We start from the raw sequence: 24,426 nt of genomic DNA, 5'->3' as shown, positions 1-24,426 counted from the left end.
GACAATTTACAATCACTATTTATCGTTTTAATTATGATGGTCATCATTTGAGAGCTCTTCTGATATTGAGGACAGTATGCGAAATAGAAAATACAGTTTTGGTAGTAATCATTGTTATATTTTCTTGAGGAAGAGTATCAACTAAGAAGAAGTGGAATTCTTAAGGTAGCATACCTTCACCAAATGTGTAAGGGCATTTTAAAATTGGAATTAAGTCATGTTTAGCCCTGTGTTGAACAGTGTACCTGTATGGCTTATTACGTTATTACCCTTCTCCATCTATTACTAATGGGAGGCAGGTTGGTCTTGGTCCTTGTTGTGGTAGCCATCTAGGAGTTTTAACCAGGATTTCAAGCTATACACACGATTGAGATATAGCTCTCTATATTACTGCGCGTTTTCCCCGTTTCTTATCCCTATTGGGGGGAAAGTACTTTTGTAAGTGCCTTTATTTACAATTTTATTTTCTCTTGCTTGCAAATTGCCCCTGTGTGTGTAAAATTTAAATTATTCTGTTCGGTGCATGGCTTGCTCATTTTCCCTCTATCTTATGTATGATCTTCATCCTCACTAGTGTCCGGCTCCATGGCTAAATTGTTAGCGTGCTGGCCTTTGGTCACAGGGGTCCCGGGTTCGATTCCCGGCAGGGTCGGGAATTTTAACCTAATTGGTTAATTTCGCTGGCACGGGGACTGGTTGTATGTGTTGTCTTCATCATCATTCCATCCTCATCACGACGCGCAGGTCGCCTACGCTTGTCAAATCGAAAGACTTGCATCTGGCGAGCCGACCTTGTCCTCGGACACTCCCGGGACTAAAAGCCATACGCCATTTCCGTTTTTTAAATCCTCACTAGTAATTGGGAGCGATTATTAATCATTACTACAGTTTTTCTAAAACCTATTATATTTACTTGTTTCATTTAATTTCCTGTGGTCAGTAATCTTATTACACTCTTTCTCTTAGGAAGGCTATTACCTTGTATTCCACTCTACTTAGTTCTGTATCGGTTTGTATTATTCAACGACGAAGTTATTATAACTGAAAATAGTAAAGCAAAGTCATCTCCGTACAGGCCATGAAGGCCCCTGGAGGAGTGGAAAGTAAAGGCTTCCACTATCCGTAACCTCGGAACTTGATGGGGTAGAGTGGTTAGCTCTACGTCGGGCCACCTTTGCCCCAGGAATTAACCTGGTACTCATTTTTGCTGTAGGCTGAGTGAACCTCAGGGCCATGTACACTTCCAGAAGTGGAAATCTCGTTTCTTAAATTTTACGACTTCCTGACGGGGAATCGAACCCACGCCCTTCCAGGAGAGCCGAGCACGCCTTTTCCGCCTCGGCCAGGTAGCCCCTTATTATTACTGAAGACTTCTGGTATGTTGTTAATTCTTATTATATGGTATGTCAGAGATGTTGTAACTTACTGAGAACGAAATACTGTTTCCGAGCATGTTACTGGCCGTTTTCCTAAAACGTATTATCTCACCTTGCTCGATTTAATTACCGATGGCCAGTAACCATAAATAATGCCTTTCAGTTCTGAGGGCTAACAATTTGTAGGTAACCACACGTAGCTCTGTACCACTCCTCTTACAGTGGGATACCATCATATCTAAGTATTACTTAACTACGAATTATCGTTCTGTTGTAAACATTAAATTAAATTAAACATTAAATTAAGAGTTGAGAAGCGGGTGAGTTGGCCGTGCGGTTAGAGGCGCGCGGCTATGAGCTTGCATCCGGGAGATAGTGGGTTCAAATCTCACTGTCGGCAGCCCTGAAGATGGTTTTCGGTGGTTTCCTATTTTCACACCAGGCAAATGCTGGGGCTGTACCTTAATTAAGGCCACGGCCACTTCCTTCCAACTCCTAGGCTTTTCCTATCCCATCGTCGCCATAAGACCTATCTGTGTCGGTGCGACGTAAAGCCACTAACAAAAAATATTGAGAAACTCGTGTGCTTTGTGACGGTGAGTAGTCACGTTTTCATCGTCCGATTTTATTTTCTTGTCGTCTTAAGCAGCCTACACACATACATGATTCGGCGAACTTGGTCCTCTTCAAAGTTCACGAACCAAGATCGCTTTTGCGTCCTACGAACTATGTTCATGGCGAACGTGGATTTCTGTCGAGTTTGAAAACTTGGTTCGTGGAGTTGCCAGCAATGAACAATGTTCACGCGTGTGTAGTGAAGGGTGCGAACATGGTCTTCCTGTCAACTGTACAAACCGGCTTTGACCGTCTGAGTCGATAATTAATTAATTAATTAATTAATTAATTAATTAATTTATTTATTTATTTATTTATTTATTTATTTATTTATTTATTCTAATTAATCTTCTGGATTCTTAAAATATTCAAAATTCTACTCGGATTGTGTATCATTAAGGTGATGATCATGATGGTGCTTGTTGTTTGAAGGTGCCTAACATCTACTGGTACCGGGTGAGATGGTCGTACGGATAAGAGCGCGCAGCTGTTAGCTTGCATCCGAGAGATAGTGGGTTCGAACCCCACTGTAGGCAGCCATGAAGATGGTTACCCCATTTTCACACAAGGCAAATGCTGGGGCTGTAAGGCAAATAGCAACAAAAAGCATCTAAGGATACGAGGTGGAAGACATGATATGATCAATAAAATTTCAAACTGATTCTACTGACTAGAATTTAAAACAAATGAAGAACAATGATTGTGAGCTTACACTAATCAGTGGATCTAATCCGCAACGCCTCATTTTCGGTAAAATGATAGATTAAGAATCAGGCATTGCCCTAACTTACAATATTATAATCACGCAAATTAATATTTTAAAAAACACATTATAATATAAAAACACATATTAAAACACAGTCAACCACTGCTTCCCTCCAAGAAACCCGAAGGGAAGTCCTTATTACCTTCGTTATACCTTTTATCGCTCTCAGATTATTTGGAATTGGAATGGCCTGCCACTCCATATCCAAATTAGACATAACCAAATGTCTCAGCTGAGAGCGATTATCACTTGCTGGAACCTTGTAAGGTAACAGGTGCAGTGTAACTGACTCCTTGGTAGCCTTACCTGCTAACTCGTTTCCGTCTACACCAATGTGTCTTGGGAGCCATATAAACGTGATTCTGGTGCCGGCATCCGAACACCAGGCCAACAGGCCTTCGATCCACTACACCAGAGGGTGTCGAGGGAAACAAGTATCAATAGACTGTAGCGAGCTCAAGGAGTCAGTACACACAAGAAAGTGTCGGCTTTCATCGGACAGTGCGTAGCGCAAAGCTTTACAGATAGCATAGACATTTGCTGTGTACACACTACAGGTATCCGAGAGAGCAAAAGTAAACCTATCATTGTCGACAACCAACGCACAGCACACCTTCGTGTCTGTCTTCGAACCAACCGTATAAACAAAGTCTGAACCTGGATACCGGCCAACAACGAACAGAAAGATCCTTCGATAAATCGAAGTGTCTGAGCTTTCCTTCGGGCCAGTGTGCAGATCCAGAACTATGTCAGGTCGTCGTTTTAACCACGGAGGTACCACACTTGGTTGTCTGAGAAGGCAAGGAACGGAAGGTACGTGAAGAAATCTGTGACTGCTGTCCAAGCGTATTCCAACCGGCCGCGTTGCTCGAGGACAAGCAGCGTATAGACAACGGTTTCCATTGTTGAATACGTAAGGTTAGCTTGGGTGAAATGGCATCTGTCGCGAATTTCCAGCATACGATAGAAGCATTTGCTGGCGCCTCAGGTGTAAAGGCGGCACACCGGATTCAGCGAGCTGGCTAGCAATGGGGCTTGTTCGGAAAGCACCCGTCGCCATCCTTACCCTGATGTGGTGGATGCTGTTCAGTGTCTGAAAGACGCTTGGATATGCAGAGCCATATGCTGCACTGCCGTAGTCTAATATGGATAAAATATGTGTCCTATACAATCGCAGCAGCACCCCGCGGTCAGCTCCCCAATTTTTGTTGCTAAGACTCTACAAAATATTCAGCTTCTTGGTGCATTGCAATTTTAACTGCCGCACGTGTGAGTCCCAGGAGCCCAAGAAATCGCTTTCAATTACGGGAAGAACGACATTTCTTTAAAAAAAGCTCAAGTTGCGGGTGAACAGTACGTTGCCGACAAAAGTGGACAACAGAGGACTTTGCGGTGGAAAACTAAAAGATATGCTCTAAGGTCCACTCTTCACTCTCCTAATAGCTTGCTGTGATTGTCGCTCTGCGACTGCCATATTACGCGAGCTACAGTGCAGTGCAAAATCATCCACATATAGCGAAGGTATTACTGCTGAACCAGCAGCAGCGACAATACCGTTTATGGGAATCATGAACAGAGTGACACTAAGAACCGATCCCTGTGGGACTCTATTTTATTGAACGTGGTATTGCGAATATGTCCTCCTTACTCGGACACGGAAAAGACAGAGGGACAAAAAATACGCAATAAGTACCAGCAAGGTACCTCGGAATCTCCATTGATGCACCACTGAAAGGATACCATAGCGCCATGTGGTGTCGTAGGCCTTCTCTCTATCAAAGAAAACAGTTAGCAAGTGCTGTTTACGGAGAAACGCATCCTGGATAGAGCTCTCCAGGCATACCAAGTGGTCAGTAGTCGAGCGAGCAGCTCGAAAACAACATTGATACTCGGACAAGAGTCCTTGTTTCTCCAGACACCACACGAGTCGGCGATTGACCATCCTATCAAAAAGCTTACACAGGCAGTTTGTAAGACAAATCGGTCTGTAACTTCCTGCATATTTAGGATCTTTGACTATGCCCTCTCACCACTGAGACGGAAAATCACCCTCTATCCAGATTCGGTTGAACACACGAAGGAGATATCGTAGACTATCCTCACTAAGGTGTTTCAACATCCGGTTATGGATGTTGTCTGGTCCAGGAGACGTGTTCTTGCAAAACGCTAACTTCCCACTCTGTAAAAGGCACGTTATAGTCCTCTGAAACTTGAGTGGCAAAACTAAGGTGATAACGTTCTGCCTCCCGCTTCAGAGCGAGGAAATCACGATGGTAATTCCCGAAGCCAGATACATCCGTGAAATGACCAGCCAGATGGTTAGCAAGCAAGAGAGGTTCAGTGACGACACTGCCTGCAATGGAAATTTCCGGTACAGAAGATGATCCTTGGATACACGAAATGCGTCGAAGTTTAGTCCGCACTTGAGGTTATGGAGTATGTGACGTCATAGACGACACATATCTCTCCCACGAAGCTTTCTTACTTTGGCGAATAAGAACTCGCGCCTTACCGCGGAGTTTTTTTAATGTTACCAATTTGGCCATGGTAGGCTGCCTACGATAACATTTATGGGCTCGAGGGCTTTTTTTTTTGTGATAGCTGCTGCAGTTTCTTCGTTCCGCCAAGGAAGGAGTTTTCGGCGAGGAGACCCTGAGAAGGAAGGAAGGGTCACCTCTACAGCAGCAAGGATAACTCTTGTTATATTAGTTACTTCGCCGTCTACGGTCGACGTGGTATCGGCCTTAAAGGCAGCTAGGGATGTGAACTGTGGCCAATCAGCATGTTTTAAGAATCCATCGAGGGGTGCCTTGACGGATTTTTGTTTCGTCAAAGTATGGATGATTGGAAAATGGTCATTGTCACAAAGGTCGTCGTGTGTATTCCACCGAAACAGCGGAACCAATTTTCGGCTGCATTGACCTACGTCTATGCGAGAATATGTGCCGTAAAGTACACTAAAGTGAGTTGGTTCCCCAGTGTTCAAAATACATAAATCCAGCTCGGTTATTAATGTTTCCAGCTCTCTTCCCGGGAGGTAAGGTGTATCAAAGCCTCATATGGGGTGATGAGCGTTAAAATCGCCCATTAAAAGGAAGGGAGTTGGAAGCTGACCATAAAATCAGTGACATCATTCATGTTAAGAGGCTGGCCTGGTGGAAAACAGATATTACACACTGTTGCTATGACAGGCAGCGGAACGCGAACAGCTACAGCTTCCAGCAGGGTTCTTAATGGAACCTCTACCCTTTAGGTATCAGAAGGAACAAAAATACCAACGCCACCGGAAGCCCGGTGAGCATAATGTCGTTCTGTTGTGTATAGTCGAAACTTTTTCAAGACCGTATGATGACCTGGTCTGAAATTTGTTTCCTGAATGCAGACTATACTCGCCGAATATTCGCTAATGAACTGGAGCAGCTCAGCATTATGCCTATCATAACCGTTACAATTCCGTTGTAACTGTAACGGGAGGTACACCTCAAAGCCGCGCATTCAAATAAGTGCCTTAATGAACTCCTCTATTGGTCAAACAGTGGAACTTATGACACTACAAGTTGGAAATTTAATCAGAAGATGTCACTACTAAAATACTAAGTGATTTTGTTATCGTGAAGATTCCTATACTGACTGCTATTCTTGTTTTGTTTGCCATTCATCAAGAAGTTTGAACATTCTTCCACAGATGACACTACCAAAAAGCTATCATCATGCACCCTGGTGCAAGGTGTAAGAACTTATAATTTAAAGAAGTTTTGTACTTCTAGGTTGTCAATAACTGATCTATGTTCATTTATTTTTGGGTTGGCAATAATTCCTTTTCTCTACGTCAGTTTTGAATCTAGCCAATCACTAGTTTTTGTAATTAATTTTCAACCAATCCCACATTTCTTGTTCACTTTGTGTTTACGTAATAAAAATTAAGAGGGCGTGTCCTAATTAATCTTGAATAATCTCGAACCTTCCCTGAGGGTTTATAAACTGCGGCTTTTCACGCTTCTTGGCCAATTGTTTGTCATCTTACTGTGTGGTGTGTTTAAGCAGGCGGCGGGTGGCCTCTTTCTCCCGTCAGCAGAACATCTATAAGGTAATGGCCACATAAAATCATTCTTTCTTGCTACCTCCGCAGTTTAATCTGAGGGAATGGTCCGAATCTTTAACTATGTAACCTACCTTTTGTAAAATGTAAATTTTCTTTTGGCTAATGTAAAACTTAACAAAGCTTTAATTGTAAATCGGGGATAGAGACTGAGTTACCCTCTCGAGCTCACCTTCATCTTGGTTTGACGTGCCTGCGATTTAGCAACCTTTTTTCCTATAATGTATTACAGTTATTTCCATGCGTGCTCCGTCAAGTAGCTTGGGATTAGCCCCTGTTTCTTCGGCCGAGACCCCTTAGGTTTTAAGATTGCATTATCTGGAGCGCAGTGTACGCCTCCATTCAGCTTGTGTTCGGGCCGTTTATTTTACCTGATATTTTATCGCGAAGACCCTGTAGGTTGGGTACTGGATACCCCTGTGTAGAAACCAGTTTATTCGTAAATTGTGGCATGATGATGCTGATGATGATGTTTGTTGTTTAAATGGGCCTAACATCGGGGTCATCGGCCACTAATGGTACGAAATGAGACGAAATGAAATAACAACTTAAAATTCCAAAATCCTCCACTGACCAGAATTCAAAGTATGAGGACGAAGAATGAATGGATGGATGGATATGAATTTAAAACGATCAGTGGATTCGATCCTCAGTGCCTCACATGCACAGAAGCTGGCACAAAACAATCGTATTACCGACCAAGGGACTGCTTCTGTAGCACAATGCTGAACTGATTATGCGTATAGTCGAAACGGGTCCAAAATCCAGGTCGTCAGCCCCTCATAGTGGTATTTATCGCTAGGAAATTAGAACCATACTATGTGTAATGTTGCGGTACTAATCAAAAGTAGCGGAGACTCGCGGTATTCCACACATTATAGTAGTATTCACAGGTAGTGTAATGCGCACATGTAACACAGACCTATGGTGTTTCGCACATTGAGGCGCTATTTGCAGGTAACGCAAACCAATGGCGTTCCTCACATAAGTGGACTAACCACCGGGACCCGTACTATCCCGTGGAATCCCTCACATAGTGGGAACTGAGCATAGGTAAGGCAGAATGGTGTCGCTAATCCCATGGTGTCGCTCATATAGGGGTACGAATCACAGGTACTGTAGGACCACCATCCTGATTCACAAACTGTCGCTACTAATCACAAAACTATTCAGTACCTAACATAGTGGTACTACACGCAAGTAAATGCAACCCATGGTGTTCCCTGCGTGATGGTACTAAGTAGAAGTAGTTTCATAGTTCTAATTGGATCATCCCTTGGTCGCCCCTTTTAGTCGCCTCTTACGACAGGCAGGGGATACCGTGGGTGAATTCTTCGTCTGACTCCCCCACCCACAGAGGGTGTGTGTTTGGTCCGCGAGAGGTATTTTATTTCCCTCAAGTCCACCGGCGAGCCGGTTAGGACCCCACTATCCGCCACCTGGGACGCGCCACGTGGGCGTATCTACTCTCCTCCTGTTACGCCTGCGTAGCAGATTCGTGGAAATGTGGCTTGAGGGGCCAGAGATTGTTGTAATGTTGCTTTGGGCAGGCTTGGAAAACTGAGAGCCTGCTAGCTCTGCTTTCAAAGTTTTGTAACTGTAAAGTGTGCCTCTGAGAGGATAGATATTGTGATTTAGGGAGCAAGTGCTCTTGAATTAGGCCTTTTTCTGCCCTTCACTAAATAATACTTCTTCCATTTGTAAAATTGTAAAACTAGGGGCTTGGAGCCCAGAATTTGTAAAAATCACTAATCTTGGACCTTCCTAGACTTGTCTCAATATTGTCATTGCACCTGATGTTTCATTGTTATAAAACATTTTGAAGTTTGAAGTTCTAAAAGAAATATAACCTTCAGTTCAATTTTAAATTTTGATTTTGTAGATAGACCCATTCATCCCAGCACCTTTTTAACCTCTTTCTGCTCTACGGAAAAACCCTGTAACAGTAAGGCTTCGGCCACAGTGCAGGCGGCGAGCGGAGCGTTGCCACTATCAAAAAGTTGAAGAGTGGGGAGGAGAGAGCGCCTGTGTGGACATCTAGCGAGAGTCAGTAAGCGGCGCGGCGTCTCCCCTGCACACAGTGATTAGATAATGGCAGTTTCAAACGTTTCTCGTTTGTTTCTGGTTTTAGATTTTTTTAAAAAATCTAAACTGAAGAATTCGACGCAGGACTAGGAGAGAATTTCGTAATCACCCAGTAAATAAATAACGTGAAATGCATGGGGAGTTTCACAATTTATATGGAGAACTTAATTGATTTCCTGCTAAGATTTTTCAAATATACTTTATGTCCATTCAAACTTTTGACTTTTTTCTAAAACTTAAGGCGCGACTGGAGAAGCAAGTCACCAACTTCCAGAGACCCATAAAAGTCAGATGTAATGACGAACACAAGTTTTCATATCGCCAATATATTACAAAGGATAATGATATTAATTAAACAATAAAAATAGGGCGTATAATAATAATAATAATAATAATAATAATAATAATAATAATAATAATATGATGCATTAAAGACAATAATGTTTATGTCCATAACCGTGATTGATTTTTAACTGTATTTATCTGGTATTTTTAAGATCGTTCCAATCTCTTTCCGGGCTTCCCTTGTCACTATTAGGTTTTCGACGTTCTTCTCTCAGTCGTTCCATAGCAAAGTTCAGGTTTGAACTTCAGAAATTAGCACTTACATCTCCTCTCCTGTTAACTCACGAACAGTCATTGCGGGCGGCGCAGCTGAAATCTCAAACAGGAGTGAGCGGCTGGCGGCAGGCAGCGTTGTCCTTGAGCCAACTTCCCCTCCAAAATGACGCGCCGCTGGCACTATGGCCACATGCATTTGCTAACGCAGGTTTGAGTCTCATCTTTGCCGCCACAGAACGCAACGCTCCGCTCGCCGCCTGCACTGTGGCCGAAGCCTAACAGTGCCATATTTTGGGTGTGGACTTCGGAAGTTCAGGTTAGGAGCAGCGTAATGCTACCTAACCTAACCTGCACTCACATCACCATCGACGTAGTCCGGGGACGGGGTATCCTCCTACGAGGGGAGCGCGCAGGTTTTCCAGAAGGAAGACCCGCTGGCGCAGAATCAGACCCTCCAGGTGAGGGCGTGAGGCCCCATTTGTAGGAGATGTAGAAGAAGCGCCTGGTGAGGGCGCTCTCCTTTCCCGCCGTCGATTCTTGTTTGGACGGGCTGGGAGGTGATTTTCCAGCCCTGGTCCATGATGACGCCTCCGCCGGCTTAGGCGCGGCTTTCGCCGACCTCGTAGGCGAAGAAGACGTAGTCGCGCCCGTCGGTTCTCGTAGCAACAAGGAATCTAGGGAAGCTGGATGGAAAATAACTCCACGACGTAGTCTTCTTCCCTTGCTGTGCAGACGTAGGTTTCTTAGCCGGCACAGGCTTTTTGGTGGTCGAAGGCGGGATGGACCCGCCTTAGAGCTCATTCTCCTTGAGGCGGTGTTCACAGGAGCAACTGCCGCCTTGGGTGTAGCAATCTACTGGGAACGTGTTGCAATGGAAAATGACGAACCTGGGAGAGACTGTGCTATCATGCTGAAGTCTAGTGTCTTGGCCAGAGCATTCAGAGAATTAAACTTGCAGCGCGCTTCCTGGTAGGAAAGACCATCTAGGGTCTTGATCTCCTGGATCTTCTTCTCACTCAGATAGGTCGGACAGTTCTTATCCCGAGGAGAATGAAGACCAGCGCAGTTAGTGCACTTGTACGGAGGTGTTTCCTCCGCACCGTTAGCTATTTTCCCACATGTATCACACACAGACTGATTCGAACAACGAGATACCATGTGTCAGAATCTCTGGCATTGACAGCACCGTATGGGAGGCGGGATGTACGGCCTCACATCGCAACGATAGGCCGTTACCTTGAATTTCTCTGGCAACACTGACAATTTGAAGGAAACTATGGAAGCACCTGTGGCAACGTCTTCACCGTTGACTTTGCGCATAATGCGTCGGACGTGTGTCCCGCCACGGTCCTTTATGTCCTCCATAAATTCATCGCCAGTGTTTAGAATAAGATCACGGCACAAAATAACTCCACGAACCAGATTCAAAGTTTTGTGCTCTTCCACTTTGACGGGGATGTCGCCAAAGTGGTCGCACTTAAGCAACCGCTCTGCTTGGAGCGCAGTGCTCGTCTTTAGAAGCAAACCACCATTGCGCATTTTCTTAAGGTCCTCAAGTTCACCGTATACAACGTCAATGTGTCGACTGAAAAGAATCGATTTCACCAGCTTGAAATCGTGCCCGTCGGTTCTCGTAGCAACAAGGAACCTAGGGAAGCTGGGACCCAGACTAATACTCTGCGCTTGTTTCCAAGGTGTTGACCCTCTTACTCAATCAAAAGTTAAAGACTTGGGTAGTGAACTACCCGAGGTGGCAGGCGGAAGTGGTATCGACGCCATGCACGAAATCATCCTCCCTGAATGCCAACCACTCCGATCAGGGGTCTCCGTAGCCGAACCAAGCAGGCAAGGCAATACCCACCTGGTCGTAGCAGGTACTGCCCGGGGTCCTATGTTGGACGATGCCTAATACGGGAGAACTGAGGCAATGAGCACGAGGACTCCCTTCCTCCAGTCACTCGCGATAGCATGTACCCCATAGCGTGTACAGAGCACTAAATATAGGGAAAAATAAATAAAAATAATTAATAAAAATATGTCCTTCTGGCATTCGGCTGTGCGGGGACCTGTGTTGTTAGGCGGATACTACTGCCCGGGTACATGACACTCCCACCCACCGCTTCCTGGGTGGTTACTGACACGGGCTTTCGAGCGGACTCGCACACGCAGGAGCTCCATCGCCGAGCAGCACGCACATCAAAAATTTTGAAATGGTCTACAACTGACCCTCGGAAAAACAATAAAAAATAAAGAGGGGGCCATGGCCACATGACCCTTTGAGTCGCCTTCTACGACAGGCAAGGATTACCTGTGGATGTATTCAACCTCAACATTCACAGGAGGTCCGACACATTATACCAAACCGCAATCCATATCCGCGCCTAGGTCGCCCCTTTTAGTCACCTCTTACGACAGGCAGGGGATACTGCGAGTGTATTCTACATGTGAGTCCCCCACCCGCAGGGGACAGTGTGTTTGGTCCGCGAGAGGTATTTTATTTCCCTCAAGTCCGCCGGAAAGCCGGTTTGGACCCCCCTATCCTCCACCTGGGACGCGCCACGCGGGAGTATCACCTCTCCCCCTGATACGCCAGCGTAGTAGATTCGTGGAAAGTGGGGAAAACACAAAGGATCTAATGCAAGGTCATACAGTGACATTACTGTTGTAGCTTAGCCTAACATAAACCTAACCAGTATATAGCTTAGCATGTCAATAACATACCAGGATACTAGACTCTTGTGAAGGTCTTCTTCCAGGAATTATTGTTCTGCTCATTAACCCACCAGTCTTGCTTCCAACACTCCCTTGAGGGGGCTTGAACTGTCTTGCGAGACGCATGGATGGTGAACCAGACACATCGGTAACGCTGCTGGACAGGGGCATCATGTGCGGCTGAAAGTGGACACTAGCTGTCCCAGACTTGACAGATAACGCAGGGAGACTTGACTCTTCACCATACCGTGCAGGAAAACCCGCTGCCTCCATCATTCCACTAGCTATTTTTTCTACATCTTCCATAGCTTTATCTGGAGGTCTTAGTTTATCTTCCGGCTCTATAAAGCTGGAAGACGTAGTTGAAAGCTTGCTCGTGCTCCTCCGCGATGGCGCCTCTGAGCTCTCCGAGGTAGAAGCTTGTTCCTCACTCCTATCCACAATGACCTCCAAGTCCGGCTTCACTGCTCCACTTGGGGTCTTTTGTGCCTCCACTACCGACGGCGTTGCTTTTGGAGTTTGTACCGCTGACGGTGATGGCTTGGCTCCCTCTTCCTCTACTGGCGGTTCTCCAGGCGCGTGCTCTCCAGATGGTGTCTCCTTCACTGGTTGTACTCCTGATGGCGATGCTTTTGGAGAATGCTCCCCTGATGACGATTCTTTTACTGCTTGCTCTCCGGATGGTGACAACTTCACCACTCTCGTTCCTGAAGGTGAAGCCTCAACCTCAGCCTCCTCGGGAATTGGTTCTTCTGTTTCAAGCCCTCCTGACGGCGCTTCTTCACCTCTAGGTTCGTCGGAAGGTGGCTCTTCGGAAGGCGGTTCTCCGGAAGGAGGCTCTCCCGAAGGAGGCTCTCCCGAAGGAGGCTCTTCGGAAGGAAGCTCTCCGGAAGGAGGCTCTTCGGAAGGAGGCTCTTCGGAAGGAGGCTCTTCAGCTGGTTGCTCTTCTGATGCTGCCTCGGGTGGTTGTGCCTCCTCCTCTGGAACGGGCGCATCAAGAACTTGCTCCTCAGGAACATTCTCAGGTCCGTCTGCCTCGACACCTTCGCCAGCTTCATTTTCCGCCATCTATCGCTGTAAAAGTAAATAAGATATTCCGTTATCATCAGCGGGACAAATAGCGAAATAATGATTAATGATGCAGATTGTGATACCGGGCCATATTAAAACACATTATATATTCTGGAGTTGAATTTATAAAACTCAGTAATTTATAAACAAAAGAAAATACCGCTCACGTAAATACATTATTAATGAAGAATCTTCCCCTTCCTCAATTCCTAATAATAATAATAATAATAATAATAATAATAATAATAATAATAATAATAATAATAATAATAATAATGTAGATTTGTTTCCTTAAACAGAGGAATTGCAACGATTGTTAGGTACACCCCAATGGGTGATCATTGTTTCAAGTGTCCTAACATCTAGGTCATCGCCAATTCCCAATGAAAGATGAAACAAAATGAAATGATAGACTAAAACTTAAAATATACCGACTGACCAAGTACAATGATACGAAAATGATCGAGAATTTAATACAGTCAATAGTGTAAGCGCATCGGACTAAAAGTCACCCCTGGCGAAATCATTACAATCTTCGTTTAATGCCATATAACTCCAACTCTGGACTTGATAACCGCCTGGATTCAGTTAGGAAATGGGGCCCCAAGGTTGTGCCATTCGCCGAGGATTTGATCACGCAGTTCCACCAAATTGCAGGGATGCAGATGGCGACGTCTACCCGCTGCTTCAACATGTCCCACAGATTTTCAATAGGGTTCAAGTCAGGTGATTTTGCAGTCTAATCGCTGATGATGATGATGATGATGATAATGCTTTTTGTTTAAAGGGGCCTAATATCGAAGGTCATCGGCCCCTAATGAAACGAGATGGACGACACGTGATATGATAATTAAAATTTTAACATGTATCCACTGACTGGAGTTTTAAAAAAGGTGATGAAAAATGGTTATGAGATTAAACCAATCAGTGGATCTAATTCGCAATGCCTTATTGCTTATAAAATAATATAAAGTACAGGTGACGAAGGAATAAGGAATTGCCTGGAATGCAGATATATATATATAAAATTCAAGAAGATAAAATAACAAATTAAAACACGCAAAACGAACTAAAATAAAGTCAATGGGATAAAAGCGCAGTTAACATAAAGGCACTAGGACAAAGGACATCATTACACACGATAAAAAAGAACACTACCCCTCATAAAACTGAAGACGATGTCTGCGGACTGCTCGTCATCGCGCAGGTTGGGGGAGATGGTACGTGGGAGATTTAGCCTACGGCGCAGACAGACTAGGTCCACGCACTCCGGAAGGATGTGTACCACGGTAAGGTGATCGCCGCAAGTATACACCGGAGGGGATTCTCCTTTTAATAAATGAGAGTGCGTTAGTATACCGTGGCCGACACGAAGAAGACATAATACCACTGCTTCCCTCCGAGAAGCCCGAAGATAAGTCCTCCATACCTTCGTTTTACATTTTATCGCTCTCAGCTTATTTGGGTCAGGAGTAACCTGCCACTCCATATCCCATAGGGACATAACCAGATGTCTCAGATGAGAGAGCGAATATCACTTGCTGGAACCTTGAAAGTCAACGCGGGCATTTTAACTGCCTCCTTGACAGACTTATCTGCTAGCTCGTTTCCCTCCACACCCATATGGCTTGGGAGCAACAAACGTGATTCAGGGCCAGCAGGTCCTGGATCCGCTGTACCAGAGGGTGCCGAGGGAAACAGGTGTCAATATATTGTAGAGAGCTCAAGGAGTCAGTACACAGAAGAAAGTGTCTGCGCTCATGGGACAGTGCGTACCGCAGAGCTTCTCAGATGGCATAGAGCTCCGCTGTGTACACACTACAAGTTTCCAGAAATGCAGAAAGAAACCTGTCATTGTCGACAACGAACGCACAGCCCAACTTCGTTTTTGTCCTTGAACCATCACTGTAGATGACGTCTGAACCTGGATACCGACCGACAACGGACAGGAAGAGCCTCCGATAAATCGAAGGGTCCGTGTTTTCCTTCGGGCCAGTGTGCAGATTCAGGATTATTTCTCGACATCGTACTACACACGGAGGTACCCCACTTGATTGTCTCACCAGGCAAGGTACCGAAGTTACGTAAAACAAACTGTGACTGCTATCCAAGCGTATTCCAATTGGTCACGTTGATCGAGGACAAGCAGCTTGAATACGCAAGGATAGCTTAGGTGAAGTGGCATCTGTCGCAAATTTGCAGCATACGACAGAGGGAGGTGCTGGCGCCTCAGGTATACAAGTGGAACACCAGATTCAGCGAGCAGGCTAGCTACGGGACTTGTTCGAAAAGTTCCCGTCGCCAACCTAACCCTGCTGTGATGGATAATGTTCAATCTCGCAAGAACGCTTGGTCTTACTGAGCCATAAGCTGCTCTGATGATGATGATGATTTTGATGATGATGATGCTTGTTGTTTAAAGGGGCCTAACATCGAGGTCACCGGCCCGTAATGGTACGAAATGAAATTACAACAAAAAGTTCAAAATCATCCACTGACCAAAATAAAAAAATGTCATGAATAATGAATGGATGGACATGAACCCCCCAAAAAGAAGGAAACAAAAACAGTGGATGCGACTCCAAAAATACCATAAATAATAGTATGACTGACCAAGGGACGTGGATGCTTGATGTCTAAAGAGGCCCAAAATCCAGCGAAGACTCACGGTGTTCCACACAAGATGGTACTAGTCGCAAGTATTGTACATCGTACAGGTAACGCAGACCTATGGTGTTTCTCACACCAAGGCGCCACTCATAGCATACGCAAACCGATGAGGTCCCTCGCCTAGGTGTACTAGTCACGGGTGCCGGTATTCCCGTGGTGTTCCTCACATAGTGGGTACTAATCACAGGCAACGCACACCCACGGTGTCGCTCATATAGTGGTACAACCCACAGGCAACGCCCAGACCCGTGGTGTTGCTCACATTGGTACGACGGACGGGTACTGGAAACACACAGACCAGCCTCTTTGCTGCTGCTAATCACAAATCTATTTCGTACCTAATATAGTGGTACAACTCGCAAGTACAGGCAACCCATGGTTTTCCCCGCGTGATGGTACGAATCAAAAGTACTTTCATGCTTTTAATTCAATCATCCGTTGGTCGCCCTCTTTAGTCGCCTCTCACGACAGGCAGGGGATACCGCGGGTGTATTATTCGTCTGCGTCCCACAGGCGGTAGTGTGTTTAGTCCGCGACAGGTATTTTATTTCCTTCAAGTCCGCCGGAAAGCCATTTAGGACCCACGTATCCGCCACCTGGGACGCGCCACGTGGGAGTATCACCTCTCCCCCTGCTACGAAAGCGTAGTAGGTTCGTGGCATAAGCTGCTCTGCTGTGGTGTAACCTAGATGAAATATGTGCCCTATAGAAGCGTAGGAGCACGTGCGGTCAGCTCCCTAATTAGTGCTGCTAAGAAACATCAAGAGATTAAGCCTCTTGGTGCATTGTGCTTTTAGCTGACGCACATGTGGCTCCACGATAATGTACTATCGAAAAGGAGCCGAAGAAATCGGTCAGTTTCAACTACAGGAATAGCGACATTTCCTTAATTAAGCCCATTAGGTGGGTTAAGAGTACGTTTCCGACAAGAGTGGATAACAGTGGTCTTTGTGGTGGAAAACCGAAAGCCATGTTCGAAGGTTCACTGCTCCACTCTCCTGATAGCTTGCTGTAATTGTCCATATGCGACTGCCATATTACGCGAGCTATAGTACAGAGCAAAATCATCCAAATATAGCGACGGTATTACTATTGAACCAGCAGCAGCAACAATACCGTTTATGGGAATCGCGAACAGAGTGACACTAGGAACCGATCCCTGTGGGATTCCATTTTCTTGAACGTGGTATTGCGAATATGTCCTCCCTACTCGAGCATGGAATAGACGGAGGGTCAAAAAATTCGCAATAAATACCGACATGTGACCTCGGAATCTCCACTGATGCAGGAATGAAAGGGTACCATATCGCCATGTGGTGTCATAAGCCTTTTCTAAGTCAAAGGAAGCAGCTACCAAATGCTGTTTGTGGAGAAACGCATCCTAGTTAGAGCTTTCCAAGCGTACCAAATGGTCAGTGGTCGAGCGAGCGGCTCGAAAACCACACTGGTATCGGACAAGAGTCCTTGTTTCTCCAGACAACACACAAGTCGGTGATTTACCATCATATCAAATAGCTTACACAGGCAGTTTGGAAGACAAATCGGTCTTTAACTTCCTGAAAACTTAGGACAGGAATGACTATGCCCTCTCGCCAATGAGACTGAAAATCAAACTCAATCGAGATTCGAATATACACACGAAGGAGATATAGTACGACTATCCTCTCTAAGGTGTTTCAATATCTGGTTATGGATATTGTCTGGTCCAGGAGACGTTTCCTTGCCTCCCGCTTCAGAGCGAGAAATCACGATGGCAATCCCCGGAGCCAGACACATCCGCGAAATGACTAGCTAGATGGTTAGCAATCGACAGTGGTTCAGTGACGACACTGCCTGCAATGGAAATTCCCGCTACAGAACATGATCCTTGGATACCCGAAATACGTCGAAGTCCACACTTGAGATGGTGGAGTATGTGGTGTCAAAGACGACACTAATCTCTCGCACGAAGCTTCCTTACTTTGCCGAATAAGAGCTCGCGCCTTAGCGCAAGTTTTTTTTTAATGTTACCAAACTGACCACAGTAGGCTGCCTACGATAACGTTTATGGGCACGACGCCTTTCCTTGATAGCTGCTGCAATTTCGGCGTTCCGCCAAGGAACGGGTTTTTGGCGAGGAGTCCCCGAAAAGGAGGAAATAGAATCCTCAGTAGCAGCAAGAATAACTCGGGTGATGTAAGTTATTTCCTCGCCGACGGTCCGCCTGGTATCGTCGTTAAAGGCAGCTAGTGATGTGTACTTTGACCAATCAGCATGTTTAAGAATCCATCGAGGAGGAGCCTCGACGGATGTTTGTTGTAACAAAGTAAGAATGATGGAAAAATTGCCACTGTCACAAAGATCGCCGTGTGCATTCCACCGAAACAGCGGAACCACTGTTCGGCTGCATAGACTTACGTCTATGCGAGAATATTTGCCGTAACGAACACTAAAGTGAGCTGGTTCCCCTGTGTTCAAAATACATACATCCAGCTCTGTAACGAATGTTTACAGCTCTCTTCCCCGGAGGCAAGGCGTCTCAAAGCCCCATATGGAGTGATGGGCGTTAAAATCTCCCAATGATAGGGAGGGGGAAGCTGACCTATAAAATTAAAGACATAATTTATGCTAAGAGGCTGGCCTAGTGGAAAATAAACATTACACACTGTTGCTATGACAGGCAGCAGAACGCGAACTGCTACAGCCTCCAGCGGAGTTCTTAGTAGAATCTCTTCGCTAGGTATCAGAACGGACATAAATGCCAACGCCAACGGAAGCTCGGTGAGCATAATGACGTTCTGTCGAGTATAGTCGAAAATTTCTCATGATCGTATGCTGACCTGGTCGGAAATTTGTTTCCTGAATACAGACTATACTCGTCGAATACTCACTAATGAGCTGGCGCATCTCAGCATGATGCCTATCATAACCATACAATTCCACTGTAGCAGTATCAGAGTGTAGGTGTGGACTTCTGCGGTTTAGGTTATAAGCAGCGCAATGCTACCTAACCTACACTTACATCCCTATCCGAAGATGGACATAAATGCTCCATATGAATCACCTCAACACGATGCCCAGTACGGGAGGACTGAAGCAATGAGCACGAGGACTCCTTCCTCCAGTCATCCGTAATAGCATATACCCCATAGCGTGTACAGAGCATTTAAATATAGGTAAAAATAAACAAAAATAATGAATATGTCCATCTGGCATTCGGTTGTGTGGGGACCTGTGTTGTCAGGCGGATACTACTGCCCGGGTACATGACACTCCCAACTTCCACTTCCTGGGTGGTTACTGTTCCGGGCTTTCGGGCGTAGTCGCACACGTAAGAGGTCCATATCCGAGCAGCACGCACATAAATATTTATGAATTGGTGTGCAACTAACCATCAATAAGAATAAAGAGAGACATGGCCACATTACCCTTTGAGTCGCCTTCTACGACAGGCAGGGATTACCTGGGGATGTATTCAACCTTAACATCCACAAGAGGTCCGACACATTATACCAAACCGCAATCCATATCCGCGCCTAGGTCGCCCCTTTTATTCGCGTCTTACGACAGGCAGGGGATACCGCGGGTGTATTCTACATGTGCGTCCCTCACGCGCAGGGTTCAGTCCAATCGAGATGTAATAGAATGGGGGAGTTTTTTTTTTTTTTTTTTTTTTTTTTTTTTTTTTTTTTTTTTTGAACTTGTCACATATGCGTGCAGCATGTTGAACTTTGCTGTTGTCATCTTGGAAAATCGGGGAAACAATAGCATACTCATCATACAGATGTTGAATGATATGTAAAACCTTCTCTTCCAGAATATTTACATAATCATGCTGGTTCGTGTTAGTGGTCACCTCAGTGAGCGCGCCCAATCCATGATATGAAAAACACCCCCAAGACATCACGGACCCACCTCCGGCTTGAACTTCACCTTGCACACATCCAGGATGAAATGCTTCATTCACCCTTCGGTGCACTCGACGACGTGCGTCATTGGAATGCAGGCAAAAAATGTAATTCGTTAAACCATATTACGTTTCTCTAGTCAGCTACCGTCCACATTTTGATTACTAGCACAACGTAGGCGCGCAGCTTTATGCGCCTCTATGAGCAATGGCCTCTTGCGAGGTGACCGATTCCAAATTATCATTACATGCAGTTCCGTCGCAATGTTCTCTCTCGCTTGATGATGCTTGTTGTTTTAAGGGGACTAACATCTAGGTCATCGGCCCCTAATGGTACGAAATGAGACGAAATGCAATTACAAAATACAAATCCAAACTCCTCCACTGACCAGAATTCAAAGCGTGAAAACGAAAAATGAACGGATGGATATGAAGTTAAAACAATCAGTGAAGCAGACCCGCAATGCCTCAGTCTCAGAAACTGACGGAGAACAATAGTAATAATGACCAAGGGACTGCTTCTAGAGCTCAATACTGAATCGATGATCCTTGCAAGCTAAAGCGGTCCAAAATATAGGTTATCGGCCTCTCATAACGGTACTTATCCCTTGGAAAGTAGAACCATGGTATTTGTCATGTTGCGGTACTAATCAAAAGTATCGTAGACTCGCGGTATTCCACACATTATGGTACTACTCACAGGTAATGAAATTCGCACAGGTAATACAGACCTATGGTGTTTCACACATAGCGGCGCCATTTACAGGCAACGCAAACCTATGGTTTCCATCACATAAGTGTACTAACCACAGGGACTCGTACTATCCCGTGGTGTTCCTTATATGGTGGGTACTAATCATAGGCAAGCCAGAACCCTGGTGTCGCTCATATAGTGCTACTAATCACAGGTACCCTAAAAGCCTGACCCACGGTGCTCCTGATTGCTGCTAATCACAAACCTATTTGGTACCTAACATAGTGGAGCTACGCGCAAGTAATAGCGACCCATGGTGTTGCGTGATGGTACCAATCACAAGTAGTTTCATGGTCCTAATCTAATCATCCCTTGGTCGCCCCTTTTAGTCACCTCTTACGGCAGGCAGGGGATACCATGGGTGTATTCTTCGTCTGCTACCCCCACCCACAGGGGGTTGTGTGTTTGGTCCGCGAGAGGTATTTTATTTCCCTCAAGTCCGCCGGCAAGCCGGTTAGGACCCCCCTATCCGCCACCTGGGACGCGTCACATGGGAGTATCACCTCTCCCCCTGCTACGCCAGCGTAGTAGGTTCGTAGGTTCTCTCTCGAACAGGTTGGGATGGACCTTCGGTCATTGACTGCAGCAATTCCTGTCGGGTTTGGAAACGATTTTGCTTCACAAGCCGTGTAACGTTTCTCGGTCCCTCTCTGTCAGAATCTTTTTCTGATCACAATTTGGACGTCGTGTTTCGTGGCTACGTGTAGTGTACGAGTGCTTGTAGACACGCTGAACAGTCGGCTGCAAAAGACCAACAAATCCGACAACTTCACTCACCGTATAGCCATGGGCACGGCCAATCACGATTGCCCCCTTTTTGCCACTCTATCATATCCTTACATCTACCCATGTTGACGTATAATGTCTGCTTCAGACATCTAAGTCTTACTGGCCGTACTGCTTTATGCTCGCGTAGAGAGAGAGCGCGTGCGTTTGTGCGTGCGCAGTAGAGTGACTAACTTTTTGTCCAGTGAATTTATGAAGAGAGAGTGTGAGTTTGTTAGTTTGTATGTAACGGAGAATCTTAGAAAAATTGAACCGATTTTGAATTATATTTTTACCATTTCATCCTTAATAATGGTTGAAGTTTAGAGGGGCTTAACATCTATGCCATCAAACCCTAATGATACTAGATGTAATAATAATAATAATAATAATAATAATAATAATAATAATAATAATAATAATAATAATAATAATAATGATTGTACCGGGGATACACTTTCTCCGTCCCGTTGAAATGCGCGCCTCCTAGAAGGTCATCTGTGCTATGAATCTTGAACTAATGTAATACAAGGTACTTCGATCTGCAACCATTAGAAGTCTCCACCATCGGTCTACGTGCCCCTTCCGGCGGGATCAAGGACAATTAATTCCTAAGGCAACTTCAGTTTTTGAAGGTGGCAAACCCTAGGTTTGTGAAGATTGTTTTGTTCATGTGTCAAGTTATCAACACTCCTAAACCAGTATTGACACGAGAACGGGATGTTCCCTATGCACTTCGTGAACGAGTTGAAAGAGAGCTGGACTCACTAGAAGCAGCTGGGGTCATATCTCCTGCCCTGCATCATCAAGTGACTGGGGGTCGCCGTTGGTCGTCATTCCCAAGCCAGGTGGAGGAATTAGATTATGTGTTGATTACAAATGTTGTGTAAATGAGAAACTTGTTGCTGAAAAGTACCCCATAAGGCGAATTGATAATGTGTTGAACAAATATTTTTGTAAATTGGACTTGTTCAAAGCATTTCTACACTTGGCAGTTGATTATGAAAGTGCTACAATCCAAACTATATCTACACATCGTGGAACATAGAGAATGAATCGCCTAAGTTTCGGAATTAAAACAGCGCCATCCGAATTTAACCGAATCATTTCACAAATCCTCAGGGGACTTCCAAAAACAGAAGCCTATTTTGACGACTTAATCGCACACGGATCAACTCTGGAGGAGTGCACACACAATTTGCGATTATGTCTGAAGAGATATTCTGATTTTGATCTGCATGTCAACCGAGCTTTCTTTCTTTGAAGGGAGAATTGAATATTTGGGCCATGTTATCCAGCATAATACCATTAGTAAGTCCCCAGAAAAAGTTAGAGCTGTTAATGACATGCCTCATCCTACAAACGTTGATGAACTACGCAGATTTTTGAGACTAATCACATACTACTCCAGGTTTATACGCGATTTCTCCACCATGTCATGTCCATTACGGCACCTGCTCCGCAAAGGCCAACGTTTCATATGGACTTCGGAATGTGAAACCGCATTCCTCAAGTTAAAAGCAGAGTTGTGTAGCGATAGGGTCTTAACGCCCTATGATCCGAAATTACCAATAGTTCTGACGTCAGATGCAAGTCCAACAGGTGTTTCCGCTGTCCTTAGCCATCTAACTGATGGAGAATGAAGGCCGATTGCGTATGCATCACGATCACTGACTGTATCAGAAGAGAACTATAGCCAACTAGACAGGGAGGCTTTGGCAATAATGTTTTCTGTCAACCACTTCTACGCCTATGTTTTTGGCAGGCACTTCACACTAGTGACTGACAATGAACCGCTAAAACGTATGTTTAAAGCTCTACCACAGATGACATCTGCTCCTCTACTACGATATGCTTCGTTCTTGTCGGGATTCGATTACACAGTTCAATTTAAGAAGGGTGCAGAGAATCAAAATATTAATTGCTTATCGCGGGCTTCCCTACAGCAAGTCCATTCTTCAACAGATATATCCACTGGAGATGAAGTTAAACACTTATTTACGCACCAATTTTTTCAAATTTCAAGCGAACGAATCACATTTCGCACCATCCAGGATGAAACACATAAAGATCGTGAACTGAGTAAACTTGTTTTTGATTTACAGAATGAACGGATGGTTTCAGAATATACTTTGAATGAGGGTGTGCTGTTTAGACAAGATAGAGTTGTTATCCCTGCCAGACTAAGAGATCAGGTTTTAAATGAACTTCACGAAACTCATTTGGGCATTATGAAGATGAAACAGGTGGCCGGTCGCTACGTCCATTGGCCTAGAATTGATCGAGACATTGAACGCCTAGTAAAAGGATGTCAAACATGTGCATTGACAAGAGCAAATCCACCAAAATCACCAGTGAATCCATGGGACGAACCAAAAGAGAACTGGGAAAGAGTGCATTTTGATTATGCAGGGCCTTTTGAGAACTGCACCTTTCTGATTTGTGTGGACGCCAAATCGAATTGGGCAGAAGTGCAAATTTTACGAGATACACCAACAAGTACCTCCACAATCGTGTTGCTAAACCGTATATTTGCTTCTCATGGATTTTCAGCAAGCATTGTCTCAGATAATGCTGCCATTTTTCAGCGCAATGATTTCGCACCTATTGTTTAACAAATGGAATTTTTCAAAAATTCATTGCACCTGGTCACCCAGCCACTAATGGTTTAGCAGAACTACATGTTTAAATATTGAAGAATCGTCTCCGTTCTGCCTCAGATGATAATGTCCAAATATACGAGAAAATACAAAAGATTCTGTTTCGATACCGTGCTACACCTCTTTCATGTGGAAAGTCACCAGCAGAGTTATACCTGAACCGAAAAATGAGGATTCGCCTTGATGCTTTCTTCCCTATCCGACCTCAACCTTCATTATCCGTAGCCAAACCAGGACGATCGTTTCAAGTGGGGGAGAGAGTCCAGGTGCGCTTCTTCTGCAGTAATAAGTACACTTGGAAATTTGGAAAGGTTGTAAAGAAATGTGGTCAGCGACACTACCTAGTTATTTTGGACGAATCAGGAAGGACACTGAAACGCCATATTGACCAAATGCGCGGGTCACT

The 24,426-nt window shown here is 44.9% G+C and overlaps 1 long non-coding RNA gene across 1 annotated transcript in view; it reads right to left on the bottom strand.

The window, feature by feature from the left end:
• Nucleotides 1-13,265: 13,265 nt before the first annotated feature.
• The window catches only part of LOC137500409 (uncharacterized), a 258,124-nt gene continuing 246,963 nt past the window's right edge, over nt 13,266-24,426 (bottom strand). The window contains exon 3 of the long non-coding RNA XR_011018032.1: nt 13,266-13,288. This is a non-coding gene — a long non-coding RNA (uncharacterized lncRNA). The remainder of the gene's footprint in view (nt 13,289-24,426) is intronic.

Source organism: Anabrus simplex, chromosome 4 (assembly GCF_040414725.1).
Source record: "Anabrus simplex isolate iqAnaSimp1 chromosome 4, ASM4041472v1, whole genome shotgun sequence".
NCBI classification, from domain to species: domain Eukaryota; kingdom Metazoa; phylum Arthropoda; class Insecta; order Orthoptera; family Tettigoniidae; genus Anabrus; species Anabrus simplex.
The sequence above is the reverse complement of the archived record's forward strand: the minus strand, read 5'-3'. Positions and strand labels throughout refer to the sequence as shown.